Source organism: Parus major, chromosome 2 (genome assembly GCF_001522545.3).
Source record: "Parus major isolate Abel chromosome 2, Parus_major1.1, whole genome shotgun sequence".
Classification (NCBI taxonomy): Eukaryota; Metazoa; Chordata; class Aves; order Passeriformes; family Paridae; genus Parus; species Parus major.
The window spans coordinates 63224472-63242501 of NC_031769.1; the positions used below are offsets into that span (position 1 = coordinate 63224472).

Below are 18030 nucleotides of genomic sequence, written 5' to 3' on the forward strand. Positions count from 1 at the left end.
GGTTTTTTTTTCCTCTCCTGGTTTGTTGGTTTGGTGTTTTTTTTTCCTTGCATTTCCGACAGCCACCCAAGAACCAGCTGGTAGAGATTTAACCCGCTCCAATCCCATCTCCCACCATGGAAAACTGCCCACAGCCAAGCCGTTGGACAAGCCGCCAGTTCCCATTCCTACTCCCCGGGAACAGGCGCAGCAGAAAGGGCTTGCGCCTTTGAGTTCTTCAAATTAATAACCCTGGGAAGGGAAGGGCAGAGAGCCGGCAGATGAAAGGCAAGGTACGGACTTTGATCGTGCAATCGGAGCCATGCGGGCAGGCTCCCGAACCATGTGGAGCACCACTGAAGGTCAGCCTGGGCTGATCAGATTGCAGCAGGAGAGCCACAGAAAGCAGGGCAAACGGAGGTGGAAAAATCTATACACATCTGCCAAGAGATGAAAGAAAAGTTTGCCTCCGATGCTGGGATTTATGAATAAGGTAAATGAAGCCGTAATCTAACACTTGAGAAGATGCTTAGGTCTTCCTTCAGGAAAACACTTAAGTATGTGCTTAAACCCATTACTATTCAGGGCAGCCCATAAGCGTTTGCTGAAGGTTAAGCACAACCTTCTTACAGGGAGCCCCTTAAGCACTGTGCTGATTAAGGTGAGCTTTTTCCCTTCTAAATCTGAGCCACCGTGAACCACAAAATGAATTGCCCTCATTATATTTTAATATTGCCTCTGTCCTCTTTCAAATTAAACCAGGGAATGCAAACAGAATGTAAGTCTGATTTTACATTAAGGCGATAAAGCCCAACATTATGTTCTGTCGTGTTTTTTTTTCTTTAAGATCCTCTGGCTGCACAACACCATGTGCATGAACACCATGTTCATTCACCTGTGAATGAACACTTTTCATGAGGAAGAAAGAGCACATGGAAAAGTGATTGCTCTGCTACTTCTGAACTCTGGAATTCTCTTGATGTGCTGTTACAAGCCAGAAAAGATCACACAGAGCACTGCATACGAACATACACAGGCTTTATCCAGTGATCTCTTTTGAAGCAAACCTGAAAAAGGCTGTAGATGGTGTACACATTACAGCTATTAAAGGTCATGGATAAGACAGCTATTTATTAGTTCAAGTAAGGTCAGTGTTACATCCACAGGCAGAGAGCTCTGCCTGTTGCACAAGTGACAGTGTCTGCCCTTAATGTCCCGAGAAACTTTTGACAAGCTAAGCATATATAACAAGCCACAAACCTTACATACAACTGCTGCAGTTCATTAATGTTCAACAGGAAGGTATCATATCTGAAATGGGTTCCATTTCTGTATCATAGTGCATTTCCTCTCCTCCAAGCTCTCCACTGGTGACTGCTGACAAAGAAATTGTATCCCCTGATGGAGAAAGAAAGCTCACTAACTAGTAAATTGGTGGCTGTGGCTCTTCCCAAGAACCATTCTCCTTTGCTGCTATTTAGGAATATTCTACCCCACATACTAAACTATTGGTTCATTTACTTTCTTTATACACACGGAAAATGGGACCTTGGAAAACAATTCGTGCCAGTTTTAGACTTCTACTGGAACTAAAATCAGGGTCTTGGTTGAATTCCAAACCCAGTTTTTGGAGGAAAACTGTTATATAACTCTTTCCCTTTCTGGGAGACAGCCGTCGTAGAAGAGCTTGTGAGAAGCAGTCAAATCTCTTGCAGGTCTTGAGACATATGGCAAAGTAGGAGAGCAGAAGGTTACCTTAAGGTCAGGGTGTTTCCCATCCTTATGTGGTATATTCAAATGCTACAGGCAGGCAGGAACACTTCTGCTACATTCACCTCCAAGAAACATCTTCTCACTTTAAGTAATTTGCCCTGCTAAATCCTGCTCTACAGACAGTATCTTCTTCCTGGAAACTTTGTTATTATAAACAAACAAGGGCAAAGAAATGAAGAATAATCTTTAACGCCTGTCCCTAAATATCCAATCTACCTTTCAAGAACTAAAGATCTCACCATACTTGGCACGGAAGCTGGACAAAAGAGATGAAGTTTGAAACCCAGATACTGCAACTCAGCCCTTCAAACAGGAAAGCAAACTCAAGAAGTAGTAGGTTGGATCTTAGAACCATTTAGTCATTTAGGTTAGAAATATCTCCAAGATCATCGAGTCCAACCACTAACACGGTGCTGACAAATCCACCATTGAACTATGTCCCTAAGTACCATGTTTACCCATCTTCTAAATACTTCCAGAGATGGTGACTCAACCACTTCCCTAGGCAGCCTGTTTGAATGCTGAAGAATCCCTTTGTTCTTTTATTCTAAATCAAATCGAATATAAAATTGTCATAGAAACAATTAAGAGAAGGCCAGGATCATGCTGCAGAGAAGTCCTGAAAGTGTATTCAGCTGTCCATGAATAGTGAAAATACACATGAACTTTACAAAGTGACTCCGTGGATGACTCCTGTAGGATTTCTCTTTAATTGTAAGAACAAAAAGGGGAAAAATTAGATGTTAAGTCTTTCTCACTGTTTTCACAGCTTAAATACCTATGGGCACTAAATCAACACAAGTACAATGATGAAATTAGTAAGTAAACAACTACAACCTTCACTGCTGCACAAAGAAGCTTGAAACCAAAGGAAGATCAATATGAGTAATTCCAACTCCAAATTTGTAAACCAAATCCAGAAGAAAATGTCTCCTTACAAGAGATCATATTGGGGCCCAAATGGCTTCAAGACAAAGTGTAAATGAACCACTCTCCTCTGTGAAGGCTCAAAATTGGCTGCTCAAGTTAACCACCCGTGAGTTTTCCCACAGAAGCAGGAGCTTGAAGAGACTGTTACTGCTGGCACCACATTCCCTGCAATGACCTGGCAGCGTGTGATTACCACATAAACTTCTCTCTCCTCCCCCAAAAACAAACACAAAATGAAGGATGCTGTCAATGCCATTAGGCACTGGAGATCACTGCAGCTGTATCTCCCTACATTTACTTTCTTCTTGCAGGATTATTTTAACAGACTATTAAATAAAGTTAACTAGCAATGAAACAAGAACTGATTACAAACATCTCAATTTTCTAAAGCTGAACTCCCACCCTCTATCACTGGAGTAAAAGTCCAAGTGATGAAATAAACCTTGAACTTTGTAGCTTTACTCATCATTTTTGGAAACAAATGAGCACCTTGTCCCAGACACCGCAATTCAGCAACTTCATCTGTATACGTGTCAGAAAGAGGGAGCAGAAAACTCCAGCCAGCCAGTATCCAAACAAGAGCATTCCCCTGATCAACGTCACTTACTGGAATTGCACTTGGAAAGGACGCACACCAGTGCAGTTACTATCACACCACCATGACCCAGTTCCGGGAAGGAAGCTGTGCTCCCAACCCAGTGGTCTCAAAAAGTGGGCCACATGAGCAGCAACCAATCATCTAGGTAAAAAATGAGTGGGAGAATGAAAAGGAGGAGCTATTTACGACCAACAGGTTCAGCAAAACTCAACCTGCATTATCCTGCTAGCTCTCCCAGAAGCAAGTGAGCAGGAAAGATGACAAAGAGGTTTGAACTGGAACTCACTGACAGAGGAACGAGGGGCTTGTAAGGACCGTAGCCTTCTCAGCTTCCAAAGTCCCCAAAGGAATAATGGGTACCTTGTGAATGTGTACTGGTTCTCTCTCTAATCTCAGCCACCTCAGTTGTTCCTGAACACTAAACTCCGTTTCATTGAAGAAAAAGGATAACAGAATTTCTGTCTTCCTGGTGTAGAACATTCAGCTGCCACAAAAGACAACACTGCAGATACAGGAAAAGAGAACTATTTAAATAAGTATTTTTCCCATTTTTTGTCCAAGGTAATTCCAAATAATGAGCAAGGGGAGGGAAGTTCACTATGTTATATGGGTTCATCCTAAATTGGATTGCAAGATATATTAGAAAAAGATAGATTTAAATATGATTGAGTAAAAATTCCTACCTGGGCTTGAAACTATCATAATTAGACTTTTCAATGTTTTTTGTCCTGTTACAGTCTGATTTAAACCAGGTATAATACAATTTTGAATCATATTCAAACAAGGTACCTCAACCAATTTAAACTATATTTAGATCGCAGTATTTTTACTACTAAAGAAACCTAACAGAGGAACAACATGCTTGGAACATCTGTCGCAGTGATTGAAAGAAGTCTATGACAGGAATAGCAAACAGTTATTTTCTTTCCTGAAATGATGTCAATCTGTTGAAGCAAAGTATCAGTGAAGTATATTGTTTCTAAGAGGTACCTCACTCTGGCCTGTCTTCTCCAAATGAAGATGATTAAAATACCCCCTTGCTGCATAACCTTGTCTGCTTGCTTATTATTATCTGCTATCTCTGTATCAAGGGAAACACTCTTTGTCTAAACAAGTAAGCATTTTACAGCATTACATGAAAAAAATAATTCATTTGTTCAAGTCTAAAACCCTCCACCTAATGAAATTCAAATTTTAACATGCATCAACTATTCTTTACATTTAGATAATCAACTGTATGAGTCAACACAATCCCTAAGTTACAGACCTCTTAGCAAGGCTGTCTGTCACACAGCATGTTCTGCAGTGATGATCAGAACAGCACATTCTTTATGACACAACTCTGCAGTTACTTCATGGAGGATGATGACAGAATGGCTCTCACTCTATGCTTCTGCTGGTTCTCAAGGATGTATTTCAATGTGGTGGTCCAAATCAAGGTTCTTTCCTACAAAAGACCCAAATCAAGGGTCTTGCCTGTCCAGACCACACAGAGGCAGAGAATGAAGGTGAAGAAGGATCAGTCACTGGGGGTAGTGATTTGACTCCCTCTGAGCACTACGTTATAGGAAATGGGGATGTCAAGCAGCGATGGAACGACTCACGGGATTCATTAAAAGTTCTTGGTGTATCACCATCATGGGTCCAACTGTTGGGCCTCAGCAAACAGTACCTCTTCTGACTGTCATCAGGCTGAGGTTTCAGCCCCATTGCCCAGTGGCAGCTACATGCATTGCTCCCCCTGAGCTAGGATCTACTGGGGCCCTTAAATCAGATACAAAATACGTGATCAAGAGTGGCCAGTTACCCCACACCAGCCATCTGACTGACACCATCGGCACACAGCTAGGGCAGGCACGTCTCTCTCTCACACAATAAGCCTTGAGGCTCAGCTGGAAGAAGACAGATCTGGTAGGCTGCCAACATGTGAGAGCATGGATGCCTTTAATAACCAACAACAGCACTGCATGACATGAAGCAATGCAGCCTGTCACGGGCCCAAGGCGGCTGTGTTCACATGGCTAGGTGTTTCCCTTGTCTTGGTGCTAAACTTGGTTCAGGAGAGACAACCAACACCATTACTGGCGTTCTCAGACCAGCCTGGGAAAGAGCTTCTCATCAGGTCACAGCCCTGCCATGAGGCTGCTGGGCATGGCAGCACAGCCACTGCTGAGAACATCAGTGGTTTTCTATTAAAAAAAAAAAAAAAAAAAAAAAAAAACAAGAAACAAAAGTGACATAGTTTAAGAAATATTGTGATAGGAATTAAGATGGGGACTTCAAAAAAGCAGCCAAACAGTTTCTGAACAGTGCACATGGATGTGAAAGTTTACAGAGAGAAACTTAAGTATCAAATAGCTAAGACAGAACCAAGTATCAGCACTCAGGAAGAAATTACTGAAAATTACTGTAAGAAGGATGTGAAATGCCAAAGGCTGCTGATTATTTGAAGAAAAAGAAATCAAGCAAGGACAGGGGTACTTACATATTCAGTGGAATAGTTTAAAATCCTATTTCATTTTCTTATGTAAATATTCCTGTTAACATATATTGTTTGAAAAAGATTCATAAGACATTTATATTAAAAATAGACTTGAAAGCAGAATTTATCCCTCTGTGTAGTGTTTTCTTGTAGCTATTGGACTGTTTACTTCAAAAGGGACTGCTACAAAGGAATCATTGTAAACTTTCAACTTAACTTTCAGCATCAAAAGTATTTTGTGTTCCAATTAAAAAAAAAAAAAAAACAAAACACAATTCAGCCACACTCGAGAGCTCGTGTTGGGCTCCTCTACAAAAACTTCAGGAAAAGTTGGTGGCTTAATCACTGGGGTGACCCCAGGACTTGCCTTATTGCACCCAGCTCCACCCATAGCTCAAACCCTACTGTACCTTAACATAAACTGATGGATACAGAACCCACCTTCCTGAGCAGAGATTTGATTTCACTTTGCATCTACTGCTCCTTTCTTTGAGCTCTCCAGGGGCATGTCAGCTCTTTGCTTCTGTTCTTTTCACCCTTCCTTAAATTTCAACTGAGGGACTTAAGCAAAAGCCACCTATTTTAAACTGGTGGTGTAGAGACCTTTCCAGAGCAATAAAAAGGTAGGACAGAATTTTCTCTGTAGGTAACAGACAGGCAGGGCTCACTTTTGACTATTCATTTTAATGCTGCCATGGTTTTGTTATAGTATTAATTATGTAGGAGAGCACCCACAGCTTTGTATAAGCATCTTTTTGAATTATTTAGAACAAAATAACATGGAAACAGTAGTTACTCAGCATTTCTGCAACTCAAATTTTAGCACTGATCACAGAACATGCTAAACAGCAAATAATGTAGACACCAATGTGTGGGCCTTGAAAGATGGAAGTATGGGTCTATTCTACAGGTGATTGTCCCATTTGTAGTAGTACACATGCTCAAGCACAGAAGCAAAGTAGGATTATTAAGTGCACTTTAAGTACTTTGTGGATTCAGGTGGTTAGCTACTTAAAAACACAAAACAAAACAAAAAAGCAACCCCAACCCCCTAACTCAGACCACATCATGGGTGGAAGATAAACTAAGTTGAACAGTATACTCCAACTCAATTTTTGCCATTCTAGTTTGAAGTAACCCAAGGTGAAAGGGCTTTATATCCTAAATCCTAAAGGGATATAAAGTTCCCAGAGTCCCATATTATTTCAACCCAGTCCTTGGCCAAGTCAGTAATAGTTGGATCAGAAATTATAGAAGAATATAGCTGATATTTGACAACATGGTTTTGCAGCCACCATGGAGCACCCTACCCTCCTGGCTCCCAAATCCACCCGAGCCTCTGGTCCTTGCACAGGACTGTAAAACCATTCCCTTTCCTGCTGAGGATGGAAGCAGCGTGGGGTAGCAGCTTTTAAAGAGTTCCCTCCAGGCTAACGAGGAAATGTCGAAACGAACCAAGGGTGCAGTCATAGCTGTGTGACTCTCTGAAAGAAAGCATTTAGAAACAGATTCATAAACAAGGGGATTGCAGCTGTCAGTAGGGGCTTAAGACCCATAATCGGGATCAGGCAACACAACGCGAAGCGCGGCATTCGCCGCAGCAGTTACTACACTTCTGTCCCTTTTCCAGCAACTTCTGCTGACTCAGGAGCACAAACTGCTGACGTCCCTCCTGGGAGTGCCTCTCACACACTCCCTTACACACACACAACATGAATGTGGAAAGGAGTATGAAAGAACAAGTATATGTCAAAGTACTTAAAAAATATATATGTATATAAAGTTCCATGCTCTAACCACCCCTCTTTTTTAAAAATTCTCTCATTAAGTGCTACACTGAATGAAAGCAGCTGAACAAACAACCTTGGGATTACTGGAAGAAATACAGTGCTGAAATTTTGTGGGATTTTAGCCCACTACAAAAACCCATGTTTTTTTTGTCCAATCTGGAAGACAAATTATTTCAATGAGTGAGGATTTCCCCTCTTTTCAGTAAGAAAAAAACTCACTATGCATGTGTAGAACATTCTAAATAACCAAAACCATCATGGGACTTGCTCTGCATAGGTCCCCACTCCAGACACTGCAAGGCAACACTGCTCTTCTATATGTGGGATGAAAAGATCACACAAAAATCTGAAGTACTGCTTCTTGAAACATACAAAATTATATACATACTGTTACAATAAAATGCATACACACAAACCCAACTGAATTTATCTAATACAAAAATCACCTGAACTGAATTTTTTTCCTGAAAGGAAGATGAAAAGGTAACACAGAAAAAGCAGCTTGGGCTACAAAGTGACAGACTTCAGCAGACAGGAGAGCAAGCAGGCAAATGTTAGTGTTAATACTATTAAGAACACTGTCTTGCATATACAAGCGAAACATTTCTTTGGCAATCTCCTAGCATCAAACACTTTATAACCTTGATACCCAAACTGAACTTCAGCACATTTGATGCCAAAATCCCTTTGGAATCTGCTTTAGTAACTGTCAAAAAAGTATTTTGTGTTTTGTCCTTTTTTTTTTTGTGAGATATTTACTCAGGTATTTAATCAGGTAGTTTTCCTCTAAGCCATTGTTACCCTTTCTTTTATTTCACTATCCCAGGCCAGCCTCACAACCAGGTTTCTATCTTTCATTGACTGCCCAACTTGCACTCTCCCAGGAGAGGAGTTCTGCAGAAGAGAGCTAAAGGTGATAGTACACAATAAGCTAGATAAGCACCAACAATATCACACTCTTACAAAAAAGCAAATGTTGTGCTGGATAGACAGCAAGAGAGGTCTGTGAGCAAAGCCTTCTGCTGTACTCACCATTACTAGATGCCAACAGGAACCTTTTGGTCAAGTTTCACTGCTGCTCTCCATGAGATACGTGGACAAGTCGGAAGATATTCAGAAGAGTAGAAAGAGGATTAAGTATCTAATCTAAACAAGAGGAAACTGAAGGCAGAGAAGGTAACAGTCCTCAATTGTTCAGGAGGAAGATTCAAAGAGGAAATTAATATATTTTCAAATGTGAAGAGGAAAGACTACCACAACTGTGAGAAAAGCTTTCTGACAGAAAGAAAAGCACGTGAATAGATTTTATACATATATATGTTTATATATATATATATATATATATATGTATACATATACATCATAGATTATATATATTGTATCATTTTATTAGGATAAGAACATAGATATATATGTTCTGTAGAGATGCTAGTTGCTGTCAGAAATTACTTTGTCAACCTTGTCTTAGGGTAAGCAGGTCAGATCATTCCTTGGGCACACAGCTCAGTCCTGTGGTTCTGCAAGCAGGCACACTGCCTTGCCCTTCGCCCAGCACTGAAGTGCCCACTGAGGCCTATGAGAGGAGCAGTCCCTTTATTTTAAAATACAGAAACAAGAGAGACTTCAGTCTTGCTGTCCCTGGTAGTCCTGGGTGAAGGTCAAGTACAGCCTGCCCATCAACAGCAAGTCTAAGGCAGAATGATGAAAGATGATGTAGCCATGTGGAGTACTGCAAGTCACCTGAACTGCACAAAAACCCCAGCATCCTTCCACTCAGCTACAGAGAAAATAAAATCCGGGGTTTGCAGTTGGCTGCTAAGAGGTCTAGAAATAAGAAAGGGAAAACATCTACTTCAACACTACTTTTCACTTCTTTATACTTTACCAGCACAATGCATGCTATTTGAGGACATCAGCCTTTCTTGCACCCTGCCTCTATGTAAAGTATGTAGCTTTTTCATCTCTTACATGTATTTTGTCTGCACAGATTACTAGTAGTTTGGGGCTGAAAACTATTTTGTTACTTATGTACACCAAATCCCTCAAAAAAACAGTGATCTTGCTCATTTGATTATAAGCACTGACCAGCCATTAGCTGTCCAAACAAGTTGCATCTCCCACCTCACTGTGATTTACCTACAGCTACAAGTTTGGTTTCAGTCAAAGAAGTTCTTTTTCCCTGCTAATATGAATCTAAACCCACTCTATCAGTTTAAAGCCATCACCCTTTCTCCATTAAAAGATCCATTAAAAACGTTCTAGATTAGGGCTTTTTTGTGAAAATTGACAGGTCTGCAGTCTGGGTAAAGTTCTCAGCAACCACACATACGCATTCCTTTGGCTATTCCTTTTACCACAACGCAGAAATTGGCAGTGTATTATATACAGTTGGCAGTGTATTATATTGTATATACTGAAGCTCTCTGAGAAAACAATCCAGGCAGAGCAGAACACCTCAGTAACAGCACTACTAATATGACTAACACATGCTTGGTTTAGCAAAGTCTCAGCAACTTGTTTTGGAGTTGTATCTCATGCTAAGGAACTGTTGAGTTTACAGCAGCTTTTAACAAAAATTTATCAGAATCGTCACGGGGTATATATATATATATATATATATATATACACAAATATCAAACACACACACACATTCTCTGAACTTCAAGGAAAATAAAGTTTATTTTATATTTCTATTTACCCTCCTTTTTTTTCCTGAAGAAGCCAAAACGTCATGCAAGGGCATGGCAGATATGCCCTTCGCTGACGGGGTATCAACAGCTGGCCTGAGTGAGGTTCGTGTGGGCAACAGATGTCATGCTGCACCCATTTGGAAAGTACCTAGCAGCCACTCCTCAACTCATTTTGAAATCACAGAATGGTTGGGGTTGGAAGGGACTAGTCCAATGCCTCTGCTACAGCAGGTTCACCTACAACAAATGAGAAAGGACACTTCTTCCTGGTTTGTATAAGGTCATCAGAAAACCACTGTTTCCCACAGCAGTTAACTAAAAAAAACACCTTAGATAGGCATGCATGTGCAAGGCTGTTTTCTTGAACACTTCATGGACTAAACCCTGGCAGAAGGGTGGACATTCTACAACAGCTGCTTTACCAAAACTGGGTAACTAATATGGAAGTTATCCCCTTTTTCCTAAATACCAAGTGCACTAGTATTAGCAAACTATTTAGACGCTTAGGACCAAAATTAAGGAAAACCAAAACAAAGCTGCAGTTCAGATCAGAGAAGGTGCGCCCATTTAACAACTTCCACTGATTCCACCAGAACTTAATATATTCATATTGGCATCTGACAGGTAATTTGAAAAAAAATGGACTTTAAATTCCATTTTTGAAGACCAGTGCGCTTGGTTACACAACATGTTACAACCAAGTTTCTTCTACTTGGAGCATTAGGCAGTTATAAAAGGCTCTAATGACATCATAAACCTTGCCAGTGTTTGATAATTTCTTAAGGGATTTGATAGAGGAAACATAAAGTTACAGAAATCTCAGTTTTACTTCTTAGGTTCCTAACCTTCTCAGCAGAGCAGTCATGTGGAAGAAACTAATGTGAGTCACTAGATGAAAGAAGGCAAGTAAATACATTTTAAGTTAAATTTTAAAAAAAACCTAACAGAATAAGCAAGCTTCAGGAAGCTCTAGCTGAAGACTGAGAATCCAAGGTTAAGAACACTACTAAGCTTTAGTGTTTTGTAATAAAACCTCTAATTTCATGATGTGTTCGAGCCAGCAGTTGCTACTTGAATGAGCTTCCAAATTCAGTGCTACCTGGATTGGGCAGCAAGAGCTCCATGCACCTGTGGCAATCTGCTGCTGAAAAATGCAGAAATATCTGCTCTATCCCAGCCATGGCCCATTCCCCACTGCCTCCAAGGTCACCCCTCAGTCGGGGGTGATGCACTACTGCAAGGAGGGGTTTTCCCCACACACTGCAGTCCTTCCCCAAGCCTCTCCAGCATCACGTACATCGCGTCACTGGCACACAAAACACATCACAGAAGGCTTGAAAATTCTGCATGGCCTCTTTTCTTTTAGGAACAACAGAGACACTGTTTACTACAGAATGACTTAACAGTGCTGCTTTAGGGGGACACTGCTGGCTTTACTTCTTTAGGATGTAAAGGATGATTCCTTCCTTAGGAGCTAAGAAGGATGAAGCTGTAACTCATGTAAATGACAGTAACTAGTTGTTTCTGCCATATAGCATGTCCTGTCCTACCAGAGAAAACATAAATATATATGAAAGAACCAAGTTCTGCCCCCAGAGTTACAGTAACTTAACTCCAACAGGAAGAAGTGTGCCCAAGAAAAACTCAGAAGGGAATTTTTTCCGTCACCTTTTCTCATATATGAAATATATGCATAAATAGCAATATCCCAGGTTTAGTCGTTCTGGTATTTGTTTTCCATTAAGCAGTCTGAAACTTGCTTTAGGAAATATGTTTTGTGGGTTGTCATCCATAGCTTGTTAACCAATATATTCATTTAGGGTCTACACATATGCTTTTTCAAATATAGACATAAGGGGAAGTAAAAATCATGCCAGAGAGCATTGGTTAGTTCCCAGGAAAGACAGCATCTAGAATTTGGCAGCCTTTAGACAAGAGAAAAGTACAAACACAGTCAGATGCAAAATTTTAAGTTATTTGTGTGGACAATTTTTTTTTATCTCAGTGATCCCAACTTCTACAATGATTTGTAGATTAAATTTGTCTTATTTTTAAATGCAAAATACATACCATACCTGTTGTAGTGTACTAGAAAATGGCATTTGCAAAACACCTTCCCACAATTCTAAGTCCTTCCAGAAACTTATTTTTGCTGGACATTTGATGAAAATACTGTTGTAATTTACTATATTGCTACCAAACCTTTTACAGGAGAACAGTTGGGTTGTTAAACAGAAAATAATGAGTGCTAACCAATAAAGTAGAGAAGGAAATAGTCACACCCAATCACCAGAACACACTGAGACCTGGTCACTACCACCCAGCAGAAAGTGGCACAGTACTCCCCAAGGTCAGGCTGAAATTTAAATTACTTTCACACATGAAGCAACAAGAAGTCTTGGATCCTCCCAAGAGCCACAGTCAGCAAAGCCTTCTGTACTTCATGAAGCCTGACTCCCTGCTTGGATAGGGATCAGCCTCCCTACATGGCACCTGGCATAAGTGCAAGCCCAGAAGAAGTCCCTGCTCCCCAGCACCGGTGTCCTTGGGTGGCAGCTACCATCACTGAGCAAGGAATCTGTACCCCACATTCATGTACAGCAAATAATAATAAGCTCTACAAAACCACTGTGCTAGCAACGAGGCTCACTAATTGGGAAAAACAGACCCATTCTGACCCGTCTATTTGGTTTACTGTTTTGTTATAGCCAAGATGAAAGAATCTTACCTCAAGCTTCCAGCATTTTTCTTTTAAACAAAAAGATACTGTTGGTTCTGTTAAATAAGCCAAAACAAAAGAAACAAAACCAAACCAAAGAATATCCTCAAAAAGCCCCCAAATCCCCACCATCTGCAGAAGTATCTGTCTCAAGGCAGATAACAAGAGGAAGCTCATGTCAAACATCCCCTGCAAACACTCCTTCCAGAAGGCTGTTCACCCTGCAGTACTCAATTCCAGCCTGTCCTAGGAGCTGTCTGGCTCCCTTCCTCAGCAGAGCTTCACTCCCAAATCTGGGAGTCACAAGCAGATCTGTGTTGAAGAACATCACAGGGCTGGGGAGACAGGCACTGGAGTGAGGCTGAAGCCGGGGCCTCCACTCAACCACAACTGCTCTGTGCAGCTGCTCCTCTCACTGTGAGGAAGAGATGTCCATCACTTGGTGGTCATCCATACACTGCCCTCTATTTCTTAGGGAATAGCCCTGTGCCCACCTGGGCTTGTTTGTCAGTCCACTTGGCAAGAAATGATGTTTAAAGACAAGGCTGGGTGCTGGAACATAACACTGCTGAGGGCACTACTGAAGGTTTGGTAGCCATCACCAAAGGTAAATTTGTTCTCTGCTGATGCACCTGCTTCTTAACACTTGAGTCCTGGAATGATGGCTCTAAGCAGTGAACTCTAAATTTTAACAGGGCTTCTGCATGCGTGGTTGAGTCTAAGGTATTTAATACATTGCAATCGTAAAAGATATCTGTAAAAAGAACATATTTTTATCACCATTTAAGAAGAAAAAGCTATTTCTATTGACATTAAAAGGAGGCCTTTTTGGGTTACAAAGAAAACCAAGCAAAACCTTCAATTATGTTCAATGTTTTAAATTCAAAATTAGGAGTTTATTCTGCAAACTGATTGCACCATGAAAGGGGAATAAAACCATTCTGTGTGCTTCCTTGAGGTTTAAGAAAGTAATTAAATACTGCACGTTTATAATATTTTATTTGCCTCAGCTCCTGAAAAATATTGAGACACATAGGGGGCCCATTCAAATTTTTGATCTAGTTTACTTGAAAACTATTTAAAGGAAATATTAACTGATATATACATTGCTGAATCCCTCTGCCAATACTTGCTGATTATCCCAGCAGTTTTCCCTGCTACTGCTGTAAGAAAGAAACAGCCAACTAATTCATTAACCAGGAGGTGCTGATTACATACATATTGTTATCAAAAGCACAAACTACACTTTTTCCCCTTCTCTCAGTTACAGTAATTTTAGGTGCTTGCAAAACAAGCAGAGAGAAAACATTCAGCCTGAAACCCAATACTTAAATAATACTTGGGCATTGCCTCCTTAGGAACCCAAATAAGACACAGAGAGCATTTGTACACTCAAAGCCTAGCTACACACAGCTAGGAGCTGCTCTTGATTAAGTATTCTATTTAAAAAATAGGTAAATTTGAACAGACACAGAGCACTTGGTTTTGTTCCAGAACTGGAACATTCCCTCCCTTTACATTTATACATCCTTTAAATTCAATTAAATTTCAAATGCAAAAAAAACCCCAAACAAAACAAAACTAAGAAAAACATTTTTTTTCTTGCATGGCCCAACTACAGAAGATGTAGTTATACATGTAGGGAATGTATGCTGCCCTCTTATAAAATTATTCAACTGATTATTTTCAATTTTACATTCAAGTGAAAAATGGCCCCAAACCCATGAAAAATTACCTAGAATTTTTATCAGCACTTCCTGCCCATATATATTTATGAATACCAAAATTTGCAGCTACAATAAACTCTCCAATTATTTTCAGTAATTCATCACTGTGATGACCAGAACTCCCAAAAATTACTAACTGTAGAACAAGCTAGCTGCTGAAGACTATTTAGAAGTATCACCCCGCAAGCCCAAGTCTGTCATTGATTTAATACATCAGGTTTGGTCCCTGAGTAAAAGTAATAGCTCACGTTAATGTCATACATAATCACAATAAAGTGTTATTGCTCTAGAAGACAAAGTGCTACATGATTCAATAAAGTGCTTCTAGTGCATGATCCAAGTGAATTATTACAACGGAAAACACGGGAACTTTAAGGATGCTCTTCAGCATCAAGACCTGCTCCCAAATAAGATTTAAGGATATGATAGGATCAGCATCTTGGCTATCACATAACTGAAGACAAAAGAGGAAAAAAGGAGCTTAAAAAAAAAACCAAACCAACAGAAACATGATGTGAAATTTTCTTCTTTTTTATTCTAGTAAAGGTTTCCTCTTAGAAAGGAACATTTTAAAGGCAAAAGATGCCTATGCAGAGCTGGATTCTCAGATTTTTGTTGCTATAGAACACCTTGACCAAAATTGTAGAGAAATAGCTTGAACAGAATATATAGCAACAGTTTTTGTGTAATTTGGTTTATGCTTTACATTTTTTGTTTGTGCTAACTCAGTAATCAAGGACTTTAAACCACCACCTGGTTGAAACAAAACTGGTTTTTGCCTGAAGTTTCTCCAGCATCTCTAGTCACTTTGCAAGGTCACGCTGAGGAGTAATGACATCAAATGCCAGGAAAAGCAAGACTTTTTGCCAAGCAGGCAATGTCCAGTGCCTCCCTGGCACAGGGCTGACAAAACAAAGGCAAAGACAATCCGTGACTCTGGGAAACGTCCGATTTCACTTATTTAGCCCTCCAAAAGAAACACTGAGACCCATCACTTTAATTGAAGAAAGTTCTATACAGCATCAGATAATATTTGGGATGGCAAGGCATTTTCACCATCGCCAACTTCTGATGTATTTTAACAGCTCTTTTCCTTCTTTTCATGATAAGCCAAAACATTCTACTTAATAGTATTATTTTGCATAATCTTGGGCAGAACACTAACTACAAAAGGCAGGTGGATTTGCCTTCAGGAAGCCCAATAGCTAAAGGCAGTAACTTTTCAGAGCTCAATGACAAAAATATTATGTGTTTTACAGTTCATACAGCCCTGCATCATCCTTACAGCATGAGGTTGGTAACTCATGCAATATTTTCAGAAAAAGCTTTCCCTTACTAGTCTGGTCACAAAATCCCATGGAATTGCATTAGGTTCATAAAGGGTAAAACTGAGTATTTTTTGTGCAAGAAGGATGTCTAGTGCAGTAGTTCAATACTGCTTCTAACACTTATCATGTGAGGGTTCCTGAGGGAATGGGTCGCAATACTTCAATTCAATGAGTTTCTGAAGGCGTGCCCCGGCCCCTGACTGCAATAAGGTACCTTTATTCCCTTCTCAGTATCTCGCACAACAGCTGGATATCCATGCCCAATATTATTCTGTGCAATGTCCTGAGTTATACCACAAATGGCTTACATAACACAGCTAAAGCAAACTGCTCTGATGGCAGTGATGAATGGGGACTCTGTTGTTGCAGCCCTTGCCAACTGAGTGCATCACTCTCGGTTCCGCTAGCGCCGAGAGGGGACAAAGGCTATATTCTCTCCTTTATGGCAGCACAGCACAGTGATGATCCTGTAAATTAAAGAAAGCACAACATGCTGACAACAGACTCATTACTACCTTCTTACTCTCAGTTCCAATACATAAATATAGCATAGAGTTCCTCACATTGTGCTGAAAATAATGGGAAAGGGGAATAAATGCAGGACAGCCTTTGCACAGCTCAAGAACATAGATCCCACTTCCTCCATCTGGATCTAATTTTGTTGGGTGTTTTTTGCACCAACCATCTATTCTCATTCTTACCTTGTCTTCTACATAGTTTCAGAGCATACCAGTAATTTAAGAAACTATCTTCTCTGGATCAGGAAAATCTATATTCCTATGAGAATCTTCACCACAGCCTCTTGTAATGTCTTATCTCTCTCCATTATCTTTACTTCAGGCAAATAGAAAAAAATAAGTTTGAGGAAACATCTAAGAAAGTTTCTTTCATAATTGTATGTAGACATTTCCCATAAAGGTATGTAAATTGCATAGTTCTGACTCCTCTGTAACCCCTTGAACCTCTGTTCCCTGTCTACTTCTCCTTTCCTCCACATATGTATATATATGACCTGGGCTGTCTGGCTGCTAGGTGTGAGCTCAATATCATCAGGATATTGAAGATAACCTAAATGGAAACTTCAGAAAGTGCATATCTAATAATAAAGCTGTTTGCAGAAAACTGTGGGAATTCCAGAGAATTTAACAAGCCTAGAAGGATTAAGTATGCATACAGAGAAAGCAGACTACTGTGCTTGCCTTAGGAACAGGGAAATGCCCATCAGCATCCTTATTTTCACTTAAATCCAGTCAAAACCAAACCCCGCAAAAAGCAAACAAAGGAAACCACAAAAAAACCCCAAACACCCAACATGCACAAATGTATTACACCCAGTACCAGTAACAGCTACAGTAATCAAAGACTAAAGGGTACCTGACCATGCCCAACACAGCCACCAGTGCCTCTGGCTGAACAGCCCCACTCATACCCAGCCTAGACAAGCCACTGGTTAAAAAAACAACCCAAAAACCCCTGGAAGTGTTCATAATATGACATTTCATGGGGATGACTACATTACAATTCCCATCACGATTAGAAATTAGATTCAAAATTGGAGAAACGGTGAACGTAATCCTACTGCCAGGAATAAAAAAAAAAAAACCACAATCAAAACAAAACAACAACAAAAAACACCCTGAAAGTCCTCAGGGTGCACCCTGAAAACAAATCTGTACCTGAAACAAAACCCTCTCTGTACATTTGGGATATACTCTCATGCAAACAGAAATACAAATTAAACCAGTCAAAAACAGGAAACATGTTTTCTTTTTTCTGTGTTTCCAAAGGAAGCAGAGAATTTGGTGCAAATGTTACCCTTTTCTCAAAGGTGGATTTCTACTGAAGTTAAGGCAAGCAAAAAGTCACTATGTGAAAGCTTCACAACACAGAGGAAACATGCAGCCCATCCTCGTCTATGACAATAATTAAAATTCTCTGCCAAAAAACAAACCCTGAAAATAAGCTTAGGAAGAGTTCAGCCATTATTAACAGCTTAGATTTTTAATAAAACAGA

The 18030-nt window shown here is 40.1% G+C and overlaps 1 protein-coding gene and 1 long non-coding RNA gene across 7 annotated transcripts in view; one reads left to right on the forward strand and one right to left on the reverse strand.

The window, feature by feature from the left end:
- HIVEP1 (HIVEP zinc finger 1) overlaps positions 1–18030 on the reverse strand; it is a 127773-nt gene that overhangs the window by 87294 nt on the left and 22449 nt on the right. The gene's annotated exons all lie outside the window — the stretch shown is intronic.
- Positions 25–4325, forward strand: LOC117243903. Its single transcript, XR_004495934.1, has 2 exons — positions 25–472; positions 827–4325. It is a non-coding gene; the product is annotated as an uncharacterized LOC117243903 (long non-coding RNA).